Here is a 7351-nt window from a genome sequence, read left to right on the forward strand (position 1 = left end):
CTAACTGACTTTGCTTTGTTTCCTTTGCTAAAGATGCTGTGTGAATTCAGCAGCAGTAAAAAGAGCAGGATTAACACCACTGAGCCTGGAGACCTCCATTTTAAGTGCCACCTGCAGTGGTGGTTTATGAGATGAGGTTTGCTCTCCTAGAAGTTATAATGAGACCACCCAGCCCTGATTACATATGCCATGGATTAGGATTCAGATGGTAACAATTTCTCACTATTAGCGAGGCCAGATTTGATCTGGTGATGCAAAAAAGAGTTCAAATTGTACTATGAGTCTGCTCAGCCTAGAGCCTCCAGAGAAACTCTCTTAAAGAAGTCATCTGAATTCTTCTCCCTTGAGGAGAGTCCATGATAATGTAAATGTTTCCACTGAAGCCATGAGGACCATCTCAGTAATGGGGACTACATGCTTAAGAAAGGGCATGCAGGAGTGAATTGCAATATCATTCAGTTTTGTAGAAGCAGAGTGGTTTCTGGCTTCCTTCAGTTTATCGTAGTCCTATCCCAGTTGTTTTCTTAAATAATGTAATGCTCAACATAATTTGGAATTGTACGGAGAAGAATTAAACAATACTGGTACGATATCAGGAAACCAGAGATGATTTTAGCAATAAAATGCAGTCCTTTAGGATGGAATAAATGTCAAGAAAGAAAACAAAACGTGAAATGAAAGGTAAGTTGGATGATAGGGAAACAGGTTTAAGCTTGTCAGGGAAATGCCCTGTTTTCATATGAGTACATTTGTTAAAGTGTATAAATAAGTAGATGTAAATATATGTAAATGGTTCCCTGAAGTGAATAAGAAGTTACAATTCAAAGGATAGACAAAGTTATTAATTGAAAATAATGATAACCCCAGCCTTTGTAGTTACAAGCTTTACTTCAGCCCCAGAAACAGAGATAAAAAGTTTGGGAAGCAATTTCAGGCTGCCACTCTGGCTTGCTGCAGCATCAGGAAAGGAATTCACATATTCAGGAGAAATGTCACTTTATCACCTCTAAACATGACAATGTGAAATATCCAATTAGCAGGCACACCTCCTTTTGGGCCTTCAAACTGGAAACCAAAAGAACTGCTTTCTGAGAGTTTAACAGTGTCAAATGGGCTCTCTCTGGCAACAGCAAAAAAAATACTTGCATATAATGTCCTCTTTATCAATAATTAGCAGAAAACCACACCAAATTACAGAGTACTTAACAAGGCCGCTTCTGGCTGAGAATTCTTCATGGGTCTGACCTAGGTGGCTTATGCCTGGACCTGATACATGACCTGTATTAAACACAGTGTCCTGGGCCAAAGTCCAACAGCCCAAGAACCAACAGTCCAAATTAGCTTGTGAAAGTGAAATGCAAACATTCATACAAATTTTATGTGCTACCAGCTTTGGCTTTTTTGTGCAGACTGTGTGTGCATGTTGCTGGTTCCTACAGTGAAGAGACTGTGTGTCCAAACACTAGAAAAGTAGCTGCACATTTGCAGTGGGGAAGACCTCTAAACCTTCTCCCTTAGTCTGTATAAGGACTTCTCTTTCCCTTATAAATCTCTGCTATGTAAGACTCTCATCATCACCTTAGCAAATGAGTACAGGAGTAAATGGTTTGGGAGAAAGACATCCTTAAGGTCACAGTCTTCTCTTTAGCAGATGTGTGAATTTGTTACTGTCTGTTTAACAAGCTAAAAAGAACAAATTTCATAGTACCCTCCATAAAAACCTCAGCACTTGATTCTCCTACCACTAATGCAGGTATAAATCACCACAGAAGTCAACAGACTTATACCAGCTTTAATTCTGGGACATATGAAAGGAGATTGAGGCCCTTAAGGTATTCAGCTACTGAGGATATCTTTACTGATACCCTGCCATGATCAGAAAGCTCTCCTCCTTTACAGAGAAAAGATGAGGGGAAAAAGCAAAGTGACACTAATCTTTTCTGAGCCCGGCTTTCCTCTTGGGTGTGACTACATGTAGCAAAAGCTGGGGTTTCCAGGTGATACTAATCAAAGATGGCAGAAGCAACTACAAAGCATTACAAATAAAGCATCCAAGTTTTATGTATTAAGCAAACCAGGACAGTGGTCATGGTATAAAAGCTAGGATACAGTCAGCTGTGTTGCTGCCAGGGGTCTGGAGCTTTCTTGCATGATAGTAGCATAAAAATAACTTATTAGCAAACACATAGTAAAACTAAAGCATCATTCACACTAATAGTTGGCTATATCTTGTTTTCCAAAAAACTCATGTATTTTACACAGATGCTTTTAAGATCAGGAAATAGAATTTCTACAGATGGTGCCACCAGAAAGCTCCCTGAAGTCTCTTACGTGGGAAGGAGAAACATGCTAATACTGTCAGTATCACCTGCCAACTTTTCAGGCCAACAGCCATTTAAAAACCTCTCTTCTTATGGACAGTGAAAGGTATCTGCTAGTTTGACTTCATTGTCATACTCCAAACACAAAAAATACTGGCTGTTTCAGACTGATCGGACTGAAGCAGATGCAGGCTTTCACCATGGTTCTGTAAGCACTGCACAGATTCACGCCTCTTCATTCCACTCAGCCCAGAGGAACTGGGTCTCCTTCCAGATTTACTGATGGACAGAGCGTCATGGCATAGTTTTTTTGCAAGAGGATGTTCCAAAAGGACATATCTGCAATCTTAAGACTATTCATTAGAAAAGTTAATAGTGGTCTTGTTCAGAATAAAACTTTTCGATAGGAAAAAATTCAATTACTGCTGGTGGAGCAGAGACAGTTTTTCTTAAATATTTGCTGGAGCACTTATCCTCCTGGCAGGTCACAGCAACAGAGAAAGGCTTTTAATCTCCAGCAACTCTAAATTCTTTTTAAAAGTTCAAAATGAGCATGCATGGTGTTAGAGTCAGAATTATGTAAAATTCTAAGATGGACTGGTTCTTGTGGCATTTTGATTATTATTATTATTAGATTATTATTATCAGTTACAGTTAACATGAGGATACTGTTTTGGGGTTTTTGTTCTAAATGCAGCAATATCTTTCTTAAACTGTCCATTATGATTAGTGCTATGTCTTGATTCAAGTCGTGTAGTCACCCACTGCAGAAGGCAGGCTGTCTACAACCACAGTGATCATAGAATCATAGAAACATAGAACAGCTGGGGTTGGAAAGGACCTTAATATCATCTAGTTCCAACCCCCCTGCCATGGGGAGGGGCACCTCACACTAAAAAACTCCCAAAAGTCTGAAGATGCAGATGCCCAGCTCTTAAAAACCATATTAAATGTCTTCTGCAAAGCATACAAAAAGGATAAATATTCTGATCACAGTCATAAGGTTATTTTTGGAAGTTGGTTCTCCCTTGCTCCAGAAACACACTTACATGGTTGAAAAAAATTCAAGGCACATCATGATATATTGAAACATTAAACTGTCCTCCATTTCCTTCTAGTTTTGAAAAAAAACTAGAATTTACAGTACTCTGGTGTATGAAAAAGTCTTCAGAAGCTTACATTGCGTATTTCTGAGTCCACTCTTTTGCATGTCTGTTGCATTTTTCCTTGTCTGACTTGTAGATCTGTGCAATATCTGGTACTAAAGGATCATCTGGATTAGGATCACAAAGTAAGGAGCATATGAACAATAGAACTTTAGATACAGTCAGAGTTGGTGACCACTGTGATCTCAGGATATCGAGACAAATATTCCCATTACTGTTTATGTTTGGGTGTGGTATATTTTTGTTGTAAAAGCAATCTTTGGTGTTTTGAAAGGACAGCCTGTTAGAAAATGTACTGTAAGAAAAAATACTCCCCTTGATATGCACTGTAATTATAGTCTCATAATTGTTGCTTGCCAGTGAAACAAGTCATCACCAACAGGTCTGGCAGAACAGTGGGATGGTGGGTCTCACTGAAGATCACTTAGTTCTTTCTATATCCTCTTCAGCACCATGGGAGCATGGGGCACAGCAGTAGCACTAGGGAGTGTGGTCAGGTAACGGCACCTGCACATGTGGCAGGGGTGAGTGTATAGAGTATAGTGATGTACTACCATATTGTAACAGTTGAGGTAAAAGAAACTCAACCCAACACTGAAAACAGTTAATTCAGAGTCAGATTCAAGAAAAGTTGCAAGTTCCAGCATGAAGAAGTTCCAGCAAGCCCATTTCATGCCAGAAGACTGTTTTTGAAATTTTCCTGAAGCAGATCAGGGAGTCTGCTGTCCACTAGGGAAGTTCATTCACTGCTCACATTATGAGACTGTCTCCATGTGCTGGTAACAGAGCTGGTCTTCACAGGTCATACCTTGTTTTCCGAAGACGCACTCCTCTTGCAGGAGGCCTGTCTCAGGGTACCTTATTTTCCGACTTGATAACGATGAGCTCCTGTCAGTTTTCCTCAGTACTCGTTCTCCAGGCAGTCCAAACGCAACTCTTGTTCTTGGTGTAGCTCTGCACGTATGTGCACACATGTCAGCTCCAAGGATGACCTGGTTCTTAATCCTCTTCTCCTCATCCATGATTTTATGTTGCAATCCATATTTTCAGACTAAAGTTTCTGGTCTTGCAAAACAGGTGTCATGTTTTTACCTCTGTTTTTCTCAGCAGAATGACCACCTGAGGTATTTTCCCACATTGGTCTCCTCTTTTTGTCATCTTCTTGTTTTCCTCTTCCCTTGTGCCTGCCCTCTTTGCGGAATGGTGAACGACATTTAAGGAGTATGGGAGAAGGCACAGACTTCTTTGCCAAAGAAGAATGTCTTTGAGCCAGGGCCCTGGTGTGAGATTCTCTGCTGCAAACTTAACTTGACTTCTCCAAAACTTTGCTTCTAATCCTCTGCTCTCACAGGAAGGGCTGACCTGTTTATACTAAAGCCAAAAATACGCACTGATTTCTCATTCTCAAAAGCTAGTTAGCTTGGGTTCTGGTAGGAGACCTGCCAGCAGACACATCTTCAGCTACAGCACAGGCATATCTGCTGACTGGTAAGCCATCCGCTTGGAGGGGAGCATGTAAGCTTTGCTTATTTGCCTTTCCTTCACTTAATTAGAGTTCTCCCAGCGTTTTCCTAAGGTTTTATGAAAATCATCTGGTAGGCCATCTAAATGATTTAATGTAGTAAAATAGTAAACAAAAATCTAGACTCAGAAGGCCAAATTCCAATTTGATTTATTTTATATTTCATAGAATTTCATTGGTGACAATGGTTTTGTACAGGTTATAAGTGCAGAAGAATGTAACCCAGAGACAGGCTTTGTGTTCCTTTTTGGCAAGTGCTGTGTCCCATCTGTTTGTTACTATTAGAATATTCTTTTATTGGCAGATGAAAAACAAACTGTATAAAAGGATACAGTAAACTATCCCATACTACCCTCAGTACAACCAAACACACAGTCATTACTCTCATAATGATGCAGCCTCTTACTTTGGCCAACTGTCAGAAGTCTTCAACGCAATACATTTAGTGACTAAATGGTGTACTAGTGGCATGGGAAATGGCAAAGTCTTTAAAACAGGCAAGTAACAATCTCATGCCTTTACATTTGACTTAGAAATCAGCATCTCATGATAGAAAATTCCTACTTTGTGGCTCCTATTGTTAGGTAAGTGCTTTCCTGTTGTGTCAGGACAAAAATAAATAAATAAATAAATCTTTAAGACCCATTCCAACCAAACCATTCTACAATTCTATGTTTCTATGTATCTGCATGTTGTGCATCTGTTTTGTCTTCCAATCAAGTTGAGGTGAAATTGAATCAAACTAGAGCATTTTAAAATGACCTGTATTTGTAGTATCTCCTCTGCGAGCCCTGTAAACTGAAGAAAAGTTTAGGAGAGGTTCTAAGCAGGCTGAAAGAGAGCTATTTACTATGAGCATTTAGAAGATTATGGATGTAGTTATTTCATAAACCAAACTACCCAGCTGCAATTGCAAATTTTTATTTGCAATATTGGAAAATGTATTAAAGTCTGGCTAAAAGCTAACTTCCAGCTTGAGTAACCATGCTTTGAAAATTGTTTCTAAATTCCTCATCTGTAGAGCTTTAAGAGGCTCTTTAAGGGGGATGGGAACCTGGATTTGAAGTACACAGCACATACTGTCTCCTGTATATAACACAGTTGTTTCATGGTGTATGCAGGGTTAGTTCTGCTCATGGAAAGGAAATGTTCTGCAGAAGTACACCCCATCCCCGATGTAAATCCAGGGAAGATGCACCTTTTTACTTCCACCTAGTGATATGCCTGCCAGTCCTTGTCATGGAGGCAGTGTAAGGCCCTCTACTCCACTGTCAAATACGTATGCTGGGTGTTCACAGCTCCCTGCTCACTCAAGGGAAAGGTGCAGCAATAGACACAACTGAATCCCCCAAGGTGGTGTTCCGTGTGTAGAAGGTAAAATACACGTGTTGCAATTGAAGCAGCCAGTCAGCCCTATGTCAAGTATCTTCAGTGATGCTGTGCTCCAGCATGCTGTTGAAGTATGGCTCCACTCAGTTACCAGAACATTACTTTGGCTGTGCCTCATGCCATTGACAATACTAGCTAATGAATTTACTGCACATAAATTATGCTGTGGTAGTCCTAGAGGGGCTGCATGCCACTTGCTTCCCACACAGTAACATTTCATGTAGTCAAGCCTTAGTGTTGCCTTAAATGATTTCAGTGCATCTAAGTACATTTTGCAATCCTTCCAGTCATTGCAGCCTACACTTTATTCACTGTCAGGTGTCCTGACAGCAAAGGTTCTGCAGAGCAGGTATTTGAGCAACCTGGTCTAGTGGAAGGTGTCCCTGCCTGTGCCAGGGGGGTTGGAACTGGTTAAGCTTTAAGGCCCTATCCAACACAAACCAGCCTGTGATTCTTGAGATCAGTTATTGCTACATCACCTCCCTGTTATAAAAGACCTGTAGTTCTGTCTACTTCAATTACATATTAAAAAAAACTCTTTCCTGTGACGCTGGTGAGGCCCTGGCTCAGGGTGCCCAGGGAAGCTGTGGCTGCCCCATCCCTGGGAGTGTTCAAGGCCAGATTGGAAGGGGCTTGGAGCTACCTGCTCTAGTGGAAGGTGTCCCTGCCTGTGGTAGGGGAGTTGGAACTGGATGACCTTTAAGGTCCCTTCCAACTCAAACTATTTTGTGATTCTATGACTGTCCATCATATATGTCTCCATCATATCTGAAAAAGCATGGCAGTCAGGTGAAGTTCCCGAAGACTGGAAAAAGGGAAATATAACCCCCATTTTCAAGAAGGGGAAAATAGATGACCCAGGGAACAGTCAGTCTCACCTCTGTGCCTGGCAAAATCTTGGAGCAGATTCTCCTGGAGGGCATGCTAAGGCACATGAAAAACAACAAGGTGCT

The 7351-nt window shown here is 40.8% G+C and overlaps 1 pseudogene; it reads right to left on the minus strand.

The window, feature by feature from the left end:
* Positions 1–3419: 3419 nt before the first annotated feature.
* LOC134156680 (ubiquitin-conjugating enzyme E2 D1-like) lies at positions 3420–3942 on the minus strand (annotated as a pseudogene).
* Between the last annotated feature and the right edge of the window lie 3409 nt (positions 3943–7351).

Source organism: Pezoporus occidentalis, unplaced genomic scaffold, assembly GCF_034315485.1.
Source record: "Pezoporus occidentalis ecotype Australia unplaced genomic scaffold, CSIRO_AGI_Poc_V1 ctg89, whole genome shotgun sequence".
Lineage (NCBI taxonomy): Eukaryota > Metazoa > Chordata > Aves > Psittaciformes > Psittacidae > Pezoporus > Pezoporus occidentalis.